This window comes from Lepidochelys olivacea, assembly GCF_965140295.1.
Source record: "Lepidochelys olivacea isolate rLepOli2 genome assembly, chromosome: 8".
NCBI lineage: Eukaryota > Metazoa > Chordata > Testudines > Cheloniidae > Lepidochelys > Lepidochelys olivacea.
The window spans coordinates 98,285,373-98,308,592 of NC_140418.1; the positions used below are offsets into that span (position 1 = coordinate 98,285,373).

General features: G+C 40.8%; 1 pseudogene across 1 annotated transcript; it reads left to right on the forward strand.

Annotated features, from left to right (window-relative positions):
- Positions 1–18,580: 18,580 nt before the first annotated feature.
- Positions 18,581–21,045, forward strand: LOC311524967 (calreticulin pseudogene; annotated as a pseudogene). The gene is made up of 3 exons: positions 18,581–18,711; positions 20,062–20,174; positions 20,919–21,045. The product of its transcript is annotated as a calreticulin pseudogene (transcript).
- Positions 21,046–23,220: the final 2,175 nt, after the last annotated feature.

Below are 23,220 nucleotides of genomic sequence, written 5' to 3' on the forward strand. Positions count from 1 at the left end.
AATTGTTTAGGTTATTCCAAGGTGGTAAAACTAGGAACTTGCGCAAAAGATATTTATGTTGAATATCAGGAAAAATTTCCTAGTAATATTACTAGACAGTGAAATAATCTACCAAAGGAAGTAGCAGAAACTCCTCTGTTAACTGTAAAGCAGATTGGACAGACCATTGAAAAATGTGCTATTAGGTGTATCATATATGCTCCCTTTCCTGCAAACACTTACACAATTGCCTAACTTGAAGCACGAGTAGTCCCACTGGAGTCAAGCTAATAATGGTTACTGTAAATAGTAAAGTGCAACTCCAACTTTCCCTAAGGTTTGAGAGACTTCAGAAATCTTTCAAATACAGGGCTTGGATAAGGGTGATGCTATGCTATAAGACAATACAAACAACCAAGGTCTTTGTTAAACTGAAGGTCAAAACAGTGGGGTATAACTGACTGATTCTGCCATGGATTGCATCCATCTTTTAGGCACCTGTTTTACTCATCTGACTACTGGTTTTGAAATCTACAGTACATGTAGATTTAACTGCCCAACTTTAAGTAACCCGATCTGAAAACTGCAGCTCCCCAGATATTGGTGACACATTTAACTGTTTAACTTCTTATTTCTTGATGCTTTTTCTGCAAGTTTTTGTGTTAACATCCCAAGTTATTAAAATATAACTTATTAATTTTATTATTAATTATTATTCATAAACAAGTATAACATACACTATGAGGTCATGTTTAAAGCACCGTTTTGTGAGCTGACACTTATCCAGTTTCTGCTAAAAACAAAGCACCATAAGACAGTAACATTTTCTGTACTAGACCAAAGCTTCTGTGCCTTTGAAACCCTCCTCCACCAGTTAGTATTTCCCTTTTTCTGTCCTCCCTGCTCCTTTTCAAGATGGCCCACTGTGTGATCCTTTTTGATTGGCCTCTGTGGCTTAATTATGCATCATTTCTAGCAAATAGGAAGGAGCCATCTGTTCAGAATGGGTACTAGTGTAGGGACCCTAGTGGCTGAGGAGAAGGATATTAAGGCTCTGTAACAGCTCTGAGGGGAAGCTGCTTTGCCACTGAAAATCTTTGTGTAAATTCAGCTAAACTAGTTCAGTAGAACCTCAGTGATGAAGCTATTTTGCTTGTGGGTCTTTGAGATAGGGATGGTGGTTGGAGCCTGATTGGCAAAAGTACCAGCTGCCACCCCAGCCCCTTGGAGCAGATGTAACATCCTGTGGTACTGGGGTATTTCAGAAAACAGTCTGAGGATGGGGCGAGTGACATTTTGATTCCCTTTCATCTCTCTCCTCAGGAATGTGGTGGCAGCTTCATCTGGTTCTTCCTCACTCTACGAATCATCTCTGTGTGTGAAATAATACTAACAACCATTATAACAACCCCCACTATTCCTCAGACGTTCTTGTCAACTGCTGGAAATGGCCCACCTTGATTATCACTACAAAAGGTTTATCCTCCCCCTCCCACCTCACCCCACCCCACCCCGCTCTCCTGCTGGCAATAGCTCACCTTACCTGATCACTCTCATTACAGTGTGTATGGTAACACCCATTGTTTCATGTTCTCTGGGTATACAAATCTCCCCACTGTATTTTCCACTGCATGCAGCCGATGAAGTAACCTGTAGCTCATGAAAGCTTATGCTCAAATAAATTTGTTAGTCTCTAAGGTGCCACAAGTCCTCCTTTTCTTTTTGCGAATACAGACTAACATGGCTGCTACTCTGAAACCTGTCATTATCATTAGAATTATACAAGGGTATTTTACGTCTGTCTGTGGATGATGTTTTGATAAATAGTAACTACATATATCAATGTCAAGTGGATTATGAAGGAGCCTGCTGCCTCCCTTCTCCTTGCTGCCCTGTAAGGACAGAGTGCACAGGGAATGGAAGGGTGAGTAGGGTCAGAGTTTCAATTTTTGAGGGTGTGTGTGAATATTGCTTCAGAATGACATTTGTTGTAGGAATTAGTGAGGGGGCAGATAGATGGATGACAAACACCTTCACCCTTCATATACATTTTGGGAGGAAAGAGGAAAGTGAAATCCTTCATCTGCTGGCACGTGTAATAATATCTTGTGATTTTTTTTGTACTAGAGTTATTTAAATATACAAAATGATTAAACAAATCAGTCCTCACAGTGGAGAGGAGAATAGTAATGGGTCCTGTGTCTCAGTTTTGACGCAAACAGATAAAATATCATAGAACTTTTTTTCCTATGTTTATTGCTATATGTTCCAAATAAATAAAAGGCATCAGCAATAAATGTCCCCCACCCATCCCTTCGCCCTGTACTCCCTTCCTTCCCTTTCCTAACTAAATGTGATTTATTCCTCTAGGACCGTGGTTTTCAACCTGGGGTATGTGTACCTGAACTCTCACTGGGGGCACGTGAGACAAATCCTGTAATGGCAGACAACACATTTTAGTTAGTGAGATTTGGCAATCTAATTATAGGTATATTATGACCCTATCTCAGATGAGCGTATGCAGTAGACTACGTATTTGGAAAGGGGTACACAACCTAAAAAGTTTGAAAACCACTGCTCTAGAGTAAGCGTTTATATCTGTCTGGACTAGGTTTCTTAGGAGAGGCATAAAAGGGAGGGGGGAAATCTTACATTTAGAAGCCAGAGTTATGAAGATTTGAGTCTTCTTCTGTCCTAGCGGCAAAGAATCCTGTGGCACCTTATAAACTAATAGACATATTGGAGCATAAGCTTTCGTGGGTGAATACCCACCTCGTCGGATGAATGACATGCAATATCCATGAAGTGGGTACTCACCATGAAAGTTTACGCTCCAATACGTCTGTTAGTCTATAAGGTGCCACAGGACTCTTTGCCGCTTTTACAGATACAGACTAACACGGCTACCCCTCTGATACTTTCTTCTGTCCTGTTATCTCCCATCTCCAGGCCTTCTCCTCTGCTCATATGTCTTATCCCATGGATATTTTTGGGGTGCATGGCTGAGCAGTAAGATATTCCCCTCCTTTTGCTTCCTTCCCCAGGAGATGTGCTTTTACACAGGGAATTTATTCTGGAACAAGGTGTTCCTTTTTATGAAAAGGTGAAATGCTTTTGTGGTATTTAGCACTGTGACTGAGATGCTGCTCTGAGAATGTTTTGAGATCTGGTTGATTCATCAAGTTATTTATTTAGCCCCTTTTAACAGTGCTAGTCCCATGTCCAGGAGGATAATCATGTAAAAAGGCAGACAAATAACTGAACATAAACCAACAGCCACTGGTGATCCTTTGAGGACTAAGAAGAAATTGTCTGGTGTTGTAGTGCGAGTTAAATGCAGAGTATGATGATGCTCAGTTAAACATTCTTGAGTGGCTCTCTTCTTTACCAAATCTAATTACAGGTCTCAAGGGAAACACATTTAAAGGGAAACTGTAAAGTAGTTTAGCTTTATAAAATTTGCATAGATTTAAAGATTTTTTTTAATGGCATTTAAAAGGAGGAATGTGATTGACTTAAGATGTCCTACTTGATTGCACATTAGCTAGCAGATACAAGAAATGTAAACATACATTTTATTAAATCAATAACCCATTTCACAAAGTGCACTTCTCAGTTTGCTGAAGTGATTTGGCATTCAGAAATTCAGGGATCTACACTAGGCCTTTCACTTGGACGAGGGCCAAGGTGCTCGTGCAAAACTTTCATCTGCATACATCACATTGCACAGTTGGGATCTGATACTGCAAGACCTGCCTGGGCAGATGCCTAAGTCAGTGGGAGTTTTTTGCACACAGTTTGCAGGACTGAATTATTTAGGGAATAAAATTAAACAAAACAGAAAGATCACTTATTACCAAAATGCAATTGAGACAATATCAATTATAGGAGCATTCTACAGTGTGCTTGTATTTGGACTGAACTCAAATCTGATAGCATAGATTTTAGAATGCATGCACAGCCGGTTGTATTCATTCATTGATGAAAATGATACAACACAAGTCCAAAAATGAACATATTCCTTAACAATATCTGGACACTGTACTCTGCTCTGCTGCACACTAGGCAAGTCATTCTAGGCCAGATCTTCAGTAGGAGGAGGGCCTTAGCTTCTCTCAATACATCAGTTTACTCATCTGCAAAGAGGGAACAATAAAATGTACTTGCCTCACTACTGCAGTGAGGATTAATTAGTTAATGTTGTAAAGTACTTGTTAGATTGAAGTCCAAAATATTATAAATGAAATTGATCTAAGCTTGCAAAAATCATCCACACACGGGCCTTTATCAACAAGAATACAGGTCCAAAAGGTTCATATGCCTCTGAAGAAAAAGAGATATAAATAGTTTATCTGAAGGCCTTTTCTTATAAACAGGATGCATTTTTAGGTGTTTTTAGAAGAAGGTAAGCCTGTGTGACAACCTGCTCTCAGGAGACTTGTATCTTTAATAAAAATACCAGGGGACAATGCATTCCTTGAATTGTGTTATTGTACATAGAGTTCTCAGTTACTTTTGCTACATTAGAACTCGTTTTGAGAATTTTCCAGCCAAAGTTATTTTTTTTCTTACTAAAATAAGTTTTTTAACTGACCGGCATCTTACATGAGTCTGGGGGTTGTATGTCATACCGCTTCTTAAATCTTTCCTGGATTGCCATCGTCTCTCGTCACAACACATATATACTATACAGCTATCCCCTACAGCAGAGATTCTCAATCTTTTTCTTTCTGAGGCCCCCTCAATACACTATAAAAACTCCACGGCCCACCTGTGCCACAACAACTGGTTTTCTGCATATAAAAGCCAGGGCCGGCATGAGCAGGTAGCAAGCAGGGCAATTGCCTAGGACCTAATGCCACAGGGCCCCCCCCCCGCATAGCTAAGTTGCTCTGGCTTTCACTTTAGCCCTCGGTGGCAGGGCTCAGGGACCCAGGCTAGGGTTGCCAACTTTCTAATCCCACAAAATCGAACACCCTAGCCCTGCCCCTTCCCTGAGGCCATGCCTCCTGCCCTGCCCCCCACTGACTACATTCCCCACACTTGGTGGCTCGCTCTCCCCCACCCTCACTCACTTTTACTGGGCTGGGGCAGGGGGTTGGGGTGCAGGAGGGGGTGAGGGCTCTAACTGGAAGTGTGGGCTCCGGGGTGGGGCCAGAAATGAGGGATTCAGGGTGCAGGAGGGGGCTCTGGGCTGGGGCAGGGGGTTGGGGTGCGGGATGGGGTAAGGGCTCCAGCTAGGGGTGTGGGCTCTGGGGTGGGGCTGGGGATGAGGGGCTTGGGGTGCAGGAGGGGCTCCAGGTTGGGGGGTGGGGCAGAGGGGTTCAGAGTGCAGGAGGGGGCTCTGGGCTGGGGCAGGGGGTTGGGGTACAGGGGGGTGAGGGCTCCATCTGGGCGTGCAGGCTCTGGGCGGGGCCAGGGATGAGGGGTTTGGGGTGCAGGAAGGGGTTCCAGGTTTTGGGGGGGCTCAGAGCTGGAGAAGGGGGTTGGGGCTCGGGGGTTGGGGATTGGGCTTACCTCTGGCGGCTCCCAGTCAGTGGCGCAGTGGGGGGCTAGGGCAGACTTCCTGCCTGTCCTGGCACTGCAGACTATACTGTGTCCCGGAAGCGGCCAGCAGGTCCGGCTCCTAGGCGGAGGCATGGCAGGTGGCTCTGTGCACTGCTCTCGCCCACAAGCAGTGGTCCCGCAGCTCCCATTGCCCGTGATTCCTGGCCAGTGGGAGTGTGGAGACAGTGCTTGGGGCAGGGGCAGCGCACTGAGACCCGTGCTCCCTCACCCCACAAAAGCCGGACCTGCTGGCTACTTTCGGGGCACAGCGCTGAGCCAGGACGGGTACGGACTAGCCTGTCTTAGCGCCGCAGCACTGCTGACTGAACTTTTAATAGCCCGGTCGGCGGTGCTGACCAAAGTCACCAGGGTCCCTTTTCAACTGGGTAGTCTGGTTGAAAACCAGACACCTGGACACCCTACCCCAGGCTTCAGCCCTATGCAGTGGGGCTTTGGCTGTCTGCCCTGAGCTCCAGCAAGTCTAATGCTGGCCCTGCTTGTAGGACCCCCTGAATCCTGCTCCCAGCCCCACAGGGGGTCCTAGATCTCTGATTGAGAATCACTGCCCTATAGCATATCTTTGTCACATTTTATTTTTGCCAGTGCTCTTGGCAATTGTCCACTTGATACCCTATGTTTACTTTCATTATTGATTTTGCCATCTATGAATAAAAATAAAAATAATTACTACCTTAGGGCCCATTCCTGAAGGCCTTACTCAGGCAATGTTCTCACTGAAACCAATGGGGCTTGATTCTCCTCTCACTCGTCTTCACACCAGTATGAGAGGCAAATAAAACTGAAATTTGCAAAGCTGTGAATTCCATATACGTCCAACATCATGGGCTGACTTCCGCACTTATTTACACTTGAATAAATCACTTAAATAAATACACCTGAATAAATCAATCGTAATGAGAGGCAAAAATTATCCTCTTGTGTGAGACCAAACAACAATTAGTTGCCTTCATGGTGCAGAGATGGATAAGTTAATATCAGGGTGCTTCTTAACAAAACCTGTGCCTTGAAATAGATTAAATTTCTTGTCTGATCTACCTATATGAGTTCCTTTAATCTGGGATTGAAGAACTATCTTCTTACTTTGTGGATAGGATTGGAAGGCATGAGTCACTATAGCCTTATTTGGTGGCTTCTATTGTTTTAATATTTGCACCATATTTTTATAAAACTACATGGTAACTTTATCTTTATAACAAGTACATGTTGAGGGGGGTGTTGCTTTTGTTTGTTTTGTTTGTTTTTTGGTTTTGTGGTTTATGTAAAAGTGCACGGTTGGTAACATCCTGTGTAATGTTTTACACTGCACAAGCTTTTACCTCAGTTTCTAATTTCATATTAATAATAGTTTAGTCTAATGAGTAACATCTTTGTCATTTGTTCTAAGTATTTGCTCTTCTTTTTGAAGTTAGTCTTATTAGTCCTCTCAGCCACAAATAGGTGTGTGATTTTTTTTATGCCTTGGTACACACAGAGACATACAGAAGACACAAAGGCATATTATTCAACTGGAATTTTTACTTCAGTGCAACCTGGCTGTGCTATCCACCATTACAAGGGGAGGCAAATGGGCATAATTTCCTTAATCCCTCCCACCATCACCCCTTCTCTTATGTTTAGCATTTTAAAATGTTTGGAGAATGTTAGCTGGATGGTACACAACTTGCAGCTGACATGGGTTTCAAAAATGTAAGAGACACATTATTGTCTGCCCTTAAACCTTTTATTGTTTAGAACAATGATTTGGAGCATTGCAACTTTATCAAGGGAAAAGGCTGAGAAATGATCCGATGTTTCAAAGGAGTATTGTCACTAATAGCTAACCACAAGCATCACATCCTGTATTTTTCCGCAGTGATTTCTTTATTTGTTGAAAATATTCACTTTGTTCAGATCTTAACTGATTCTGCAATATCAATTTTTTAAAAAAAGTTGGCCCACATATATAAGTGGCTTCCAAAACACTTGAATTTTATCCAGTTGATATTCACAGTTGGTGGGGCTAAGCTTTAGCGGTTTATTACAATTTGGAAAAACCTAATTTTTGTTTCTTTTTTCCAGTTGGATGGCAGAAGCGACGGACTGAATCTAAGCATAAATCTGATTATGGTAAATTTCAGCTCACAGCAGGAAGATTCTGAGGAGATGAAGAAAAGTATAAAGGTAAGCTATATAGCATTTTATGATCTGAACAGACTAAAAAATTATATTTCTAGGGATTTAGCCCTATTCTTTCATTGCATCCTCTATTCTTTTTCCTCCATTGCTCACAGTAACAAAAATGTGCCTGTTAAAATTAAATTTCAGTCGTATCAATTTAGGCCTTGACTACACTTAAAATAGATTGACCTAGCTATGTTACTCACGTGTATGAAAAATTCACACCTCCTAATGCCATGGCTCATCCCCCAGCTCTGACCTAGGCTCCGCCCCCACTCTACCCCTTTCCCCAAGACCCCACCCCTTCCCCACCTCTCCCCACCCCCACTCCACCCCCGCCTTTTCCCACCCAGTTCCCCCCATCCCCTGAGCACATTGAGTCCTCGCTCCAACCTCCCAGCTTCCTGCACGTGGGGAGGGAGTTGGAGGCACTGATCTGCAGGGCCTGCTGGTGGGCGGGACGCACAGGGGTGGGGGCTTGAGGAGGAGCTGTTGGGGGGCTGCCGCTGGGTACTCAGCACCCACCATTTTTTCCCCATGGGTGCTCCAGCCCCAGAGCACCCATGGAGTCAACGCCTATGACTGTAGCGCTTTAGAGAAGATGCTATCAACGCCAGCAGGAGTGGTTCTCCTGTCAGCCTAGGTACTCCACCTCCTCAAGAGGTGGTAAGTAGGTCGACAGAATTCTCCCATCATACTAGCGCGGTCTACACCGTGGATTAGATTGGATTAACTGCGTCGTTCATGGGTGTGAATTTTTCATATGCCTGAGCAACATAGTTATACCGATCTGAATTTCCCAGTGTAGACTGGGCCTCATTGACCTCAGATGGTGTTGTGGGTACTCAAAACTTCTGAAAAATAGGTCCAGATATGATGTAAGACACAAGGAGGGTTCTAACTTAACTTCTAGACAGCAGTCTGTAGAAACTAGACTTTGAGGTCCCATACCTCATTCTGAAAGATGAAACAACTCAAAGAAACAAGAAAAGTTAGGACTTGCTGTTGCTCTTTATAACCTCCAGAGTAGAGAGCACTAGGTCAATGGAAGAATTCTCCCATTGACCTAGTTACCATCTCTCAGGGGGGTGGATTACCTACACTGACAGGAGAATTCCTCCTATCAGCCTAGGTAGCATCTTCACTGAAGCACTACAGGAGTGCAGCTGCACTGTTTTAAGTGTAGACAAGCCCTTGAAAGGAGTTAACTCAAGTGTAGATAACTCAAGTGAAGACACAGCCAAGTGTTAGTAGTGCCTGCAGGAAGCAAGTACTGCCTCAAGGCATTAGAACGAGGAAATGTATCAAAGAGTCTCTTGCTGGTGTATCTTGAAATATTAGCAGGTGAGAGAAGCATTCATGTGGCTTTGTTTAGGTAAGTGTATTTCCATGTGCAATCATTAAACTTCATATTCAATTCTATTTCTGAGTGCTCCAGTATGGCTAATGCCAAGCATGCAAAAATCATGAGACAGGTGCCAAAAGATCATGACATCATCTTAAAAACGATGAGGTGTTTTAAAAATATATATATATTTTGAATTATTTTTGTTAGCCTTCTGTTTTCTGATCATTTAGGGTTCACTTGGGTCATGTTTTCAAGTTTTTCTTCACAACCATGAGGGGTAGGCATTTATTTATTTATTTATTTATTTAAATTAAAGCTCAGATTCTCATGCAATCTCTTGATTCCCAAAGTTGGAGCTTTACAAAAGAATATCACAAGAACTGGCAACACTGGCTGCAGAGTCACATGCCTTAGGGCGGTTTGCCCTTTAGAGCAAGCAAAATTTGCAATGGATGACTGGAAAGGGGAAAAGAAGAGAAGAGAGGTTCCCAAGATGACTGGACCCATTGTCATCTGAAAGGGTGTGTGGGGAAAACTTTCATTCCACTTAACCTTTACCTTTCGGGTAGCATCTGAACAGGCCCAGTGGGTCTGGCAGCTCTTCTGTCTATGTCAAACAGCATGTGCTCAGAAGGACACACTGCATTCAGGGATATGGCTTCCCAGAGCACATGAAATTTGAATAGGATGTGCAGTTCAGTGATCTTAAATACAAATGTAATGATTGCACATTCAAATAAACTCAGCTAGTTTATTTTGCATAGTATGAAGCTTGCACACAGCTTGATAACAAGCAATGTTGAGCCAGTAAATGCACAGAGAGTACTCAGCCAGATTCACTGTCTGAGCAGTGCAGAGTGAGAGGAAATCACCCAGTTTCCCCAGGGATTCCTTCAGCATACAGGGGAGTCCCTAGTAGACATAGAGCTGGTATAGCCACCAGCTCTGCAGCCATGGTGTCAAGGATTTGTTGGGGGTGAGGTGAGGCAGAAGACCTTGGAGACTACCACAATCTCTATATCAGTGTTGGAGTAGAGCTGGCTAGAGAATCTGGGATCCGAACCAGCTCTATGATGGCTCCTCCTCTCTTGCTGAGCCAAGTATATCTTGGTCACAGAAGAGAATCTGGCCCATAAACTTTAGTGGTGTGTTAAATAAAAGCTTTGCTTTGTTTTTAGTGTTCTGGTGGCATTTCCCTCGTCTTCCCATGCTAATGGCTTCACAGACTTTTTTTTTTTTTTAGACTACATTTTTGGTTGTTTATGTGGTGTTTGTTGTCTCTGCCCTTCTTATTCCCTCCCTATCCCCATATCTCCTGCTCAGTTACTTTTATGTTTCAGCCAGTTTGTGGGCATTAAGTAAATTCTTTGTCTAACTTTTAGATTAGAGTGTAACTTCCCTCTTGAATTGACATCATCATTCTGTGGCTCAGTAGCTACTGTGCTGAATAACAACATCCTTGGCTGGAGATGGAGTATCTTTAGTTACCAATACTTACAGACATATGGCCACATCCTCCTCTTCTCAGTTATTGAACTGATGTAAGTGAGAGGGGAATTTGACCCATACAGGGCAGTGATGGAAGTGGTAAATTATTAAGAGCCAGAAAGGACACTAAAGGGGTAAATGTAACTTTATGTAGAGGTTTTCTATATTTATATGTTTGATCTTACTGTGTCTCCTCGTTATTGGTCTTCAGACTAGTCAAGATGCCAGATTTTATGCAAGATTTGAGCCCTTTAGTAATGACGGTCAGATTTTAGTAATTCCATTTACCGTAAAACATAAACAGAAGATTGACTGTGCTGGCAGATATATTAAACAGTTTCCTGCAGAACTTAACCAAGAGGATGTGCATGGAGAGTCTAATATTACATCATGTTTGGTAAGGTCTCTGAAAATTCTATGTCTGTTAGAAATGCTTGATAATGTCCATTTGATAAAATAATCTTATAATACATGTGAGTGACTGTAATCACATAGTTCACGAAATTTAAATTATATAATAACTGTCTATTGTCCTAGTACTGTCTGATCAACTAGGATCAATTTGGCCCTTAGTTAATAATTCTGTTGCTGCCTCAGACAGAATAGAATCCAGCACCCTCTTTCCTAGTTGTATTAGCTCTGTAGAGGTGAAAAGAATACAAAGTAATTTTTGTCCAGTCCTTGAGGTATGTATGTGTAACTCTGAGTACACAAGGAGCAGATCTGTTGCATTAAAAACATGCCATATTTATATAGTCATTTTTCAAAGCAGCACCACACTTTAAAAGAAATAACAGTGCATAGATTGATTAAAAAGTGACAAGGATGAATGTTACAGTAAAGTACAAAGATCTGAATGTTGCAAATTCCAGTGAAGGAGAAGAATTGTTTGTAGTGGTTCAAGGGGGTATAATAAAGAATAATTGTTTGAAAATGAGAAAAGGAGAATTTGAGCCGAATACCAGAAACCTTTTTCTAACAATGAAGTTACTTAGATTGTGGAATAATTTCTCAAGGGAATTGGTGAGAACCTGCATTACTTGGTCTGTTAAAACTGGATTGCATCAAGCATTGTGTATATACTGCAAGAAACAATCTTGCTTTTGCAGTTACATGGAGTAGATGAGTTAATAGCTTTTTCTACCCCTAAGTTCTCTGCTTCTGCGTTTTGTTTCTGAGTCTTAAAAATCTGACATTTTAAAATTAAAACCAATATTATCATTATCCAATGTTACAATATATTGAAACAAGAACTATAGGGCTATGTTCTAAAGCCCTTTCTCAGGGCCATGGTGTGCTCTGTGCATGTACAAAGGCAGGGAGGGCACAAGAAGACAACCCTGTGTTGCAGCTGACCAGTGTTGTCCTCTCTGTGTACCCTGAACACTGGGACTGTCCATGAATTGCCTGAGGTACAAGACACCCAAATGGGATGGGGAAGAGTGGGAAGAGGCTGGAAGGCCCTGCTCTCTATACATATACCCTGGCACTGAAAGGAAGTAGTTACAGGCACATTCCTCTTTGTATTGCAGAGCTCCAGGATCAATTCTGGGTCCCTGAAATCCCTGTGGGTAGTACTGCTATGCATCCTGCCAGCACGGGGCAGTGCCTCAATGCACATATGAGCGCTTATTGTTTACTCAGCCCTGACTCTGGCAAAACACACAGGGCTTAATATGGAGAGGTGCTGAGTAGCTGAAACTCTCACTGGGTCAAACCTTCCAGTCCTTAACTCTGGTAAACAATGAAACTCTATTGAAACTCCCCTTGGCTTCGTTATCAGGGTCTGGCCCATAGAGAACAAAATCTTAGGAACCTAATTTAACAGTTATCACAGTCTAGTTGTGGTTCCTCTAATTAGACCAATGGGGGATAAGCTGCTGCTCTTGTTTCTGATCCCATCATGCCAATCATTTATAGGGCATATTGATCTTCCAGGTACACCATCATTTTGCTTGGTACAAAACAAATCATCTCATGATTTTATTACAAATTTTAAAAGTATGGTTAGTTCATAACACCTCTACGTACACCTCTACAAGGCACCCAGCAGGCACAGTGATTTAAAATAATGCTATATCACATAACTAAGATCATTAGTCAAGCTATGAATGGCTAGGTTTACATGGGAATGGCTTAGAATGACAAAAGAAAATGTATGTTATATGTTTTTTCTGTGTATTTTCTGACTTTTGAAGTTAGTTTTTCCGAATGGCTATATAACAACTTATATAAGAATGCTTTAGCAATCACACGTGCTTTCCCTATTACATTATATATTATTTCCATTGCACTAACAACCAAAAGTACACACATACATATAGGAAGACACAGGGCTTGATCCTCCTTTTGCTTACAACAGTTGTGTGCCATTGGACCTGCATCTCTACTGCCTTGCACCTTGGGCCAGATCTTCAGCAGTTCAAACTAGTAGCTTCATTGACTTCAATGGAACTATGCCAGCTTGTACCAGCTGAGAATCTAGCTACTTATGAAATCATTTAGACATGTGCAAAGTGAATGCAGACTGAGTGCAAAACATTATCAATTCAGAATTGTGTAAGGCAATAGAGAATCAGGCCCATTGAATATAGGGGAGGTGCAACTGTATCAGAGCAAAATCAGGCACAGAGTCCTAGCTTCAAAGAGTTTAGAGTATAAGATGAGCAAGAGATTAAGGGTTGGGGAAAGGGAAAAAATAATGTGCAAACAGGGCCCCCAGACTTTAACCTTTTGATCTGCAGTCAGGTCCATTCAATTAGTATATTGAATATAGGCTTGGCAGAATTTGATTTTTATTTTTTATAATTTTGATAAGACAAGATTGATGTTTATTTTTAAGCTTTTTTTATTTTTTCAATTTAAATGTTCACAGTTGCACAAAATTATGGGTTTTAAGTATGTTTTAAAATGTATTGATTTAAATTTTCACAGTTGTGGGAAGTTATATATGGTCAGACAGTAATTATTTAATGACAGTAGACATTAAGATTCAAAAAGTTAAAGCTTTATTATAACTGTTAAAATACAAATTGTCAACATCATATGTCAAAACATACAAAGTAAATATCCTTAAATCAAAATCTAATGCGTTCTTAAGCAGCATTTTTCTTAATTTGCCTATCTGATATTTTGATTATTGTTACTGGAAATATTTTTTCATCAGTTTGTGTGTATAGTGACATTGACTTTTACTGACAGTCACCAATAAAAATCTATTCCTTTCAAGCCTAGATATAATGCTTTTGTTTATACATTTAGAACACTAATGCAAATTGCTTGGATAATTGAAGTTTTGTGACATCCTTTATGCCAGATATATGTGGATCTGGAACAAAGAAGGTGCAGGTCATCTTTAATTACAAAAGACAAGAACCACTTAATCAACAAAGATATCAGATGCAAGGTTCAATAAGTGTATTCTAGTATTAAAGAGACACTCCCAACTTGCAATCTGTTTAATTTTTAAAAATGGATTAAAAGTAATTTCAGGTACTATTCCTGCCCTAAGTCCTCATGCCAAATTTTTTGATTTTACATTAAAGTTTCCTATTTTTCTCTCTTCTATTCCTTTGTGAACAACAGGGTAAACCGTTATGTAAAGGATAGATTGTGCTTTTGGCACAGCCCTGGATATAGAGCAGAGTATACCTGCATTGCCTCAGGAGGAGCACCATGAAGGCATTTACCTGAGAGACACCCTTCTGAGAGAGTTCCTCCAGAGCAGCCTTTTTACCCCACTGTAGAGCAAGTATGCTGAGTGAGCCCTTTACAAGACAAAGTACACTCCCTATAGAGCCATACTGGCCCAAGTCAGCTGACTCAGGCTCACAGAACTTGGGCTGCAGGGCTAAAAATTAGTGTAGATGTTTGGACTTAGCTTGGAGCCTGGGCTCTGAAACCCCTCGGTCTCAAAGCCCAGGCACCAGACTCAGTCCGAACCTCTACACTGCTATTTTTAGTCCTACAGCCTGAGCCCCACAAGCCTGTGTCAATTAAACCAGGCATTGAGACTTGGTGCCGTAGGTTTTTTATTGCAGTGTTGAGTACCCTAAGTCCACCTTTGCACCCTTTCCCCCTCCTAAGCCGCATGGGGTGCAAAAAGCCAGACATCAGAAACTGACAGTGCTGTCAAATGCACAAGGTAAACACTCTGAAAAAATAGAAAAATCTCTTTAATCTTTCTTGTATAATAATCTTAGGTTTTACTTGTAACTTAACAGGTACAAAATTTTCAGACAGAAGTGTAATTTTTAAGTTGACATTGTTCCCTTAAGGGTCCAGTTTCTGTCTTCAGTTTCACCTGTGCAACCCCACTGAAGTCTTGTTTGAGTTAAGAAATTTAATCTACAGTGACATCTACCAGTGTGTGTACAAACCCCACACTGGGCCTGAAGGGGTTAACGGACAATACTGGGACCAGGTAGCCCTGCCTCTCCAGACCTGCAGAGCATGCTCCAAGTGGAGAAGATGTTGAAAAGGGAGCAACAGAGCCCAGAAGGGGAAAGGCTGGGGAGGAAGACTGACCTACCCTGAGGGCTCCTGGACAAGGGTATTGGACAAGCCTCCCCACGAAGAACAAGACTGTATGCTGACCCCAGCTGGGTCTGAAAGTTTAGTTTTCTTTTTTCTTTTCTTTTTTTTTTAACCTTATTTTGGACTTGGAGCTGGGGGAGAGAAACAGAGGGTAGGAACTGACCCAACTCAGGGCACTCTGCTGACCCTCTTTGGGCCCTGGGTTGGAGCCTGGTGGAGTAGGAGGGCCCAGGCTCCCCTACCAACTGCCCCTACTGCAGAAGGGGCATCAGCCTTATGCCCACCTCACTCTGGTTTTGGTAAGAAGAGGGACTGAATTGAAAGACCTCCCAGCTGGGAGCCGGCACTAGGCATGCTAATCACTGGGCCATCTAGCCCACAGAGGACTCTTATGCAGTGAACATTAAATGGGAAGCTGAAGACAAGTGTTACATTTCCTTTAGGGCTGTCAAGCAGCTAAAAAAATTAATCACAATTAATTGGATGATTAATTGTGCTGTTAAACAATAATAGAATACCATTTATTTAAATATTTTTGGGTGTTTGCTATATTTTCAAATATATTGATTTCAATTACAATGCAGAATACAAAGTGCATAGTGCTCACATTATATTTATTTTTATATATTTGCACTGTAAAAAAAACAAAATAAATTGTATTTTTCAATTCACCTAATACAAGTACAGTAGTGCTATCTCTTTATCATGAAAGTTGAACTTACAAATGTAGAATTATGTATAAAAAATAACTGCATTCAAAAATAAAACAATATAAAACTTTAGAGCCTACAAGGCCATTCAGTCCTACTTCTTGTTCAGCCAATCAGTGAGACAAACAAATCTGTTTACATTTGTAGGAGATAATGCTGCCCCCTTCATGTTTACAATGTCACCTGAAAGTGAGGATGTCGTACCAATAAAATAAAAACCAGCAGGATCTTATTAAAGGGAAAAAAGGCAAAATACCACATTTATTGTGAATACAGGAAGAATCATAGTAAGCAGTTAGTTATAGCTATAACATTCCATTCAATCTCATATTTATTCTCACATTCATTCATACAAACACACACACACACAGGTTCTGCAAGGTTGTTATCATAGTTACCAGCCTTAGAGTTGCTCATGCCAAGTCACTGGCCAGGTGGCCTGGATATGAGGAGGGAGCAGGGCCTTGTCAGATGCTCATCTGATGCTCCTGGAAGTTGGTTTGCAGAATCAGACCCCAAAGTTCTCACTTTTTAGAGTCTATTTTTATAGGAATTTCTTCCTATGCCAGTCTATGGGAATTGCTTCATCATGCTTGTTGCTGAATCAATCAGCAGATAGCACATTCCTGACGGCTCCAAGATGTTATCTTGTTCTTTGGTTCTCCCATTCTTGAGGCTGTTGGGTGGATTCCAGTCTGCCCTCCGGGTGGGGTCCTCTGGTTATTTCCACTTGACACCTTCTTCAGCCGATGGACACTGGATTCTTAGGCTGGCACCTCCCTGATCATTCAGTTATTATCCACACCAAGCATCCATCCACATACATCCTCTATCTCTATTTTAATCACAATTGTTAATACAACAAAAGGGTGGGGAGTCTCTGGGTGCTGTTTCTGTTGTTAGAGTATTGCTTTGAGTCTCTCTCTCTTGTGAATTGCTTTGAGAACAGACTCTGTCTTAGAATGTACTAACACAGTTAGCAGCTTGCAAGTTTCACACATAGAGGGAGAGAAACAATACCAAAAACCAAGAGACCTCTTAATTAGTAATACCCTGGAATTTAAACTCTGGGGAATCAAACTCATTTGTGATTTTAATACAGAACTTCTTTAATATGATCCAACAAGGACAGGAATTCACATGACACTGTTGTAGATGGTGTTGCAAGATATTTACGTGCCAGATACGCTGAAGATTGATATGTCCCTTCATGCTTCAACCACCATTCCAGAGGACATGCGTCCATGCTGATGATGGGTTCTGCTCAATAACAATCCAAAGCAGTGCAGACTGACGCACGTTCATTTTCATAATCTGAGTCAGATACCACCAGCAGAATATTGATTTTCTTTTTTGGTAGTTCGGGTTCTGTAGTTTCCACATCGGAATGTTGTTCTTTTAAGACTTCTGAAAGTATGTTCCACATCTCATCCCTCTCAGATTTTGGAAGGCACTTCAGATTCTTAAACCTTGGGTCCAGTGCTGTAGCTATCTTTAGAAATTTCACATTGGGACCTTCTTTGCATTTTGTCAAATCTGCTGTGAAAGTGTTCTTAAAATGAACATTTTCTGGGTCTCAGAGTAACAGCTGTGTTAGTCTGTCTTTGCAAAAAGAAAAGGAGTACTTGTGGCACCTTAGAGACTAACCAATTTATTTGAGCATGAGCTTTCGTGAGCTACAGCTCACTTCATCCATTCATTCAGGGTCATCATCCGAGACTGCCATAATACAAAATATGTGGCAGAATGTGGGTAAAACAGAGCAGGAGACATACAATTCTCCCCCAAGAAGTTCAATCATAACTTTAATAATGCATTATTTATTTAATTAGCATCATCAGCATGGAAGCATGTCCTCTGGAATGGTGGCCGAAGCAAGAAGGGGCATACGAATGTTTATCATATCTGGCACGTAAATACCTTGCAACACCAGCTTCAGAATGCCATGTGAACGCCTGTTCTCACTGTCAGGTGACATTATAAATAAGAAGCAGGCAGCATTATCTCACATAAATGTAAACAAACTTGCTTGTCTTAGTGATTGGATGAACAAGAAGTAGGACAGATTGGACTTGTAGGCTCTAAAGTTTTACATTGTTTTGTTTTTGAGTTATTTAACAAAAAATCTACATTTGTAAGTTGCACTTTCATGATAGAGATTACATTACAGTATTTGTATTAGGAGAATTGAAAAATACTATTTCTTTAGTTTATCATCTTAACAGTGCAAATGTTTGTAAAAATCAAAAATAATAATAAAGTGAGCAGTGTATACTTTGTATTCTGTGTTGTAATAAAAATCAATATATTTGAAAATGTAGAAAAACATCCAAAATATTTAATAAATTTAAATTGGTATTCTATTGTTTAACAGATCGCGATTAATCACTATTAATTTTTGTGAGTTAATTGCATGAGTTAACTATGATTAATCGACAGCCCTAAGTTAATTTGTAAAACACTCAAAGTAAATTAGCATTAAGACATGAAAGAACAAATTTTAGCTATTTGTGTTGACATTCCGTATATAAATGGGTCAAGCTGGTGGATAGACTGGTGTTTTCATGCCCATGTTTTGTATTTCCTTAAGATTTACATTTTGGTATGATGGTGAAGAGGGCCAGCCAGCTATTTGGAACATTGCACTAGAAAACTGGCACCTAGAGCCATATTATAACTTTAATGTACTTTCCTTTTTTTGTTCTGGATGATGTGTACACACAACCGTACTCTGATCATTCATTCAGATGGTACTTATGAAGTAAAGATTGATAACCAAAAAAAAAAAAAAAAAATGGAATCTGGTCATCTAGAAGAAGACTGGGAATTCTCACCTTCTAAAAAGATAAAGATCCTGATACAAAGAACCCTGAAGACTGGGATGAAAGGGAAATGATTGAGGATCCTGAAGACAAGAAACCAGCAGTAAGGGAATAATGAATAGCCATATTTCATTCTGGATATCATGACTATGGTAATTATTACCTTGAGGTCTCTTAATTTTTCTATATACATTTTAAAATAACCTGGTCTAGACTGGCTGACCTATATTAAACCTACCAGGCAAATTACATCTTTGCATACATTCTTGCTATTTTCACTGATGTCAATGGGACTTGCAGCTGTATGTCTGACTGCTGAATTTGATTTATGGGCACTCTTAGCGTATTTTGCTTACACTTTTCTCTTAATTTGTGTAGGCAGGATGGAATCCTAGACATCAATGATAGAGAAGATGAATCATTTAGTCCACCTCCTGCTTATAAATATGTAATAACAATTCATTAATTCACTAATTCTGGCTTGCTTACAAGATTTAAGAAGGGATAGTAAACAAATGGCACATAAATGGTCATGATCAAACCCAGTGTTGCTTGAGTTTCTCTTTAGCGAAACTGCTATTTTAATAATGTCACTGCTTTCATTTTGGAATGAGTCTATATTTTCCAGGAGAAAATTAAAAGTTAAATATTGTTGTGTTAGTTTCAGTTTGGGGTTCATAAGTCTTGACTGTGTCTGTGTTTGTGTGCAGTTATTACAGGTGATTACGAAGGTCAAATGTTAAATGTAGAATAATGTAACAAAATTCAAAGTGACTTGCTACTGTGAAGAAGTCTGTAGGACAGACCAGGAAAAGCATGACCTTGTTGCAGGGCTTCATGGGGCCTGATTTAGCCTTTGAGTTCTATTGACACAAGCCAGTAAAACCCGAATTCCAGGCCCCCCAGTGGCGGAAAGTCTACTAGGAGCAGAGATACAGCAGCCCAAGCTTCCTGAAGTTCAGGCTCTGCTGGAGGACTGGGGCCAGGCTGACCTGAAAACGTACTGACTGAGGCCCTCTGTTGGACAGCCCATGCTCGCAGCACTCTTACAAAGGCCTGGCTGCCATTTAGCACTACTAGTTTCTTGTGGTGGTACCACCGCATGCCCGTCACTAAATTGCAGTCCCTCCATCTCAGCTGCTTCCATGGTTTCAGGGAATCAAATAGCACCTCTATTTTACCTGTAGGGGTTAATCTGACTCAGATTTCAGTTAATCAAAACTCAGGATATGGTGGAGGAAAGTGGCACCTGTCCAGATAAAAATATGAAAGGTAATGAAGTTACTGGTTAACCCAGTTAGCAAACAAATCTTTATTATGAACAAAGGCACACATTTGAGAGAAAATTGGGTATTGTGTAAATCTGTTCCCATGTGAGCAGTAGCATTCATTCATTCATTCACAACAAATATATTTTTAGAACTCTTAGCCTGACACGTAAATATAATTTCAGGACTGGGACCAGCCAGAACACTTTCCTGGCCCAGATGTCAAGAAGCCAGATGACTGGGATGAAGAAATGGATGGGGAATGGGAACCACTGATGATCTCAAACCTGGATTATAAGTAAAACATTGTTGCATATCCTTACTGTGATTAAGGAAAATAATAGATTCAATACGTAATGGAAATAATATCAGGTCCATAAAACTCTAATCCTTAGACTGTGGAAGAGACAGTACAAGTTTTTCTAAATCTCACAGTTAATGCTTAATAAATATTGAATCTCATTTGTCTCATTTGTATTGTGAACTCCTTGGGAGCATGGCCTCTGCCTTTTCTACAGCCAGACTCTGTCATCTTTACTCATGTTAAAATCACCCAGTGATCTGTAAGGCTAGCTGAGTTCTTTCCTATTTGAATATCATCATCAGTAATTTTGACCCATCTGAAGTTTATTATCTGTAGGTTAAAATTCACCATGCTCTTCAGTTACACCTTAACTACACCTCATTAGTAGTAGTACACCTCATTTGGTTCAAGGTTACTTGTGATAATGTGTAAACAGGTAAAAACTCACCCAGATGTTCAGATCCCAGGGTGAGTTTTTAGGGACAGAGAATTTAAAAACACTGTTTTACTTGTAAGCTTAGGGAATTGGATCTGAAAGCTATCGTGGGACAGTGAACATGATGCTCCATGGCCTGGTTTTCACATTGTCACTTTTCAAAGTAGAACCATACTTCAAATATTTTTTCCTGTGTTTGCCTTAAAACAATTAGAATGCTTTTACAATTGCCTCTAGAAGTTCATTCAGGAAAGGATAAATAAAGTCATATTTTATGAGTGGCCTGATCTTTACGGTTATAGCTGTTCAATTCCAACTGTGAAGTCTGGTACAATCTTTGATAATTTTCTTATTTCAAATTATGAAAATTTTGCTGAAAAAGTTGGAAATGAAATATGGGGAATTACAAAGGCCCATGCTATTGAATGAAACTTAAATTCCAGCAATTGAATCTAATCAGCCATGTGTGGCCTTCAAATGGTCCCATAAAAGACTGAGTCAACAGGTATATTGCTGAATTCCTTATGCTTTTAAATTAATTTAGAAAGAGAAAATTAAGCAGACATGCAAAAAGCACATTGTTTTTCCTTAGAGGCCTCCCATGTTGATCCAGTTGTGTAGGTGTGTGGACCATACAAGGAATAGACATTAAAATGTTAGCTAGCCATGCATACATTTCTAGAAATAAGACAATAGTGCCTATTATTCACCCCAGTCTTTGAATTGCAGCAGAAATATTTGCTACATGAAAAGTAATCATTTTCAGCCTCATAAAAGTACATTTGTTAGATGCCCTCTTGTCTGTCAGATTACCTTACTGGAAAATCGTATGATGTGACATATAGTAAAATGACTATTAATTGCACTGAAAGAGACAAGGTGGGAGAGTTAATATCTTTTATTGAGCAAACTTCTGTTGGTGAAAGAGACAGAGACAGGCTTTCGAGCTCCACAGAGCTCTTCTTTAGGTCTGGGAAAGGTAATCAACCCTGCCTTAGGTAAATACGAGGTGGAACAGATCCTTAAGCTTAAGAAGGGAACATGTGTGGCAAGAAACTATTAAAAATGAAGTGGGCAATTAACACCTCTGCAGTCATAGGACAAAGGAGAGTTAGGCTTTGTTTACACTACCTCGCTTTTAGCCACGCAAATGTGCCCCTACAGCTGTGCCATTAAAAGGCAGGCAGCGCAGTTGCCGTTTGGCAGCAGGAGAAAGCTCTCCTGTCCACAAAAAACTTCCACCCTGCACGCGCAGCAGGGGCTTTGCCAGCAGGAGAGCGCTCCTGCCGGCAAAGCACTGTTCACACCGGCACTTTTCATTGGTAAAACTTTTGTGGTTCAGGGTGTGTGTGTTTTTTTTTAACACCCCTGAATGACAAAAGTTTTGCTGATGAAGTTCCAGTGTAGACAAAGCCAAGTGGGTTACAGTTTGTTGTAATGAGACATAGAACCAGTGTCTGTTGAATCCATTATTTTTGGTGTTTAGTAGAGTTCTGAATTTAAGCTCCCAGGCTTGTCTTTTGAAGGTCTTGTGCCGGTTTCCTTGGAAGACAAGGATTGAGAGGTCAGATATGCAGAGATTGTTTTGTGAAAAGTGTTCACCCACGAGTCATAGGGTGGTTTTGTCTTTTATCGTTTTTCTGTGTGAGTTCTTTCAAAAGCATATTGATTGTTTCACCCACATAATTGTTGTTGAGGTATTTGATGCACTGGATGAAATACACCATATGTTGTGATAGGCATGCCTGAGACCCATGGGTCTTGAAAGCTGTATGGTGGGCAGTATTGATCATAATAACAGTGGAGATATGGCTGCAGGTTTAGCATTTGTTGCTATGGCAAGGCCTGGTGCCACTTTGAGTTGATGTGTCCTGGTCTATGGGGTACTTGGTTTTGATGATGAGCCTAGTGAGGTTGAGGGGTTGTTTGAAGGGCAGAAAAGGGGGTTCAGGAAATATTTATTTCAAGATGTGGACCCCATCTAGTATGGCTTGTAATTGTTTGATGATACTCCATATGGGTTATAGTATGGGGTGCTAGGTGACAACTAGGTGTGGGTGGTCAGTGGAGAGCTTACTTGTATTATCAATTTTGAGAAACATTCCACCTTTATTTTTAAAAAAGTAGAAATACATTGTTTAGGATAGTAAACTATATGTGGGCAATGAGGAATTATGGGTCCCTTGTGAACATATCTACTTGGGCCACAAGTGATAGTTCAGTAGTTGAGGGGAGAAAAAACAGATTTGGGGGCAAAATTCCTCGCTGATTTATACCCTCTGAAGTCCCAGTGATATGACTTGGGTTATGTGGTTGTACCTAAGAGCAACATTTTGTCCACTGATGTTTTGCAATAATTGACCACATCATCAGCCAGATTTTTTCCTCTCTTACACTGGTGTACCTCCAGCGTAACTCCATTTAGATGATGTTTTTCATGTGTTTACAGACATTGGATTAGATTGTGGCTTTGAGAAAGAACAGTGCAGTGGAAAGAATCCCTACAGGAATTCTGGTGGACGCAGCCAGAATTCCTTAGGTCTCTGGGGAGAGCACCCTGCAACAGGAGCTCTGCTGGAGTTTTACAAAGTGCAGTCTGCACTT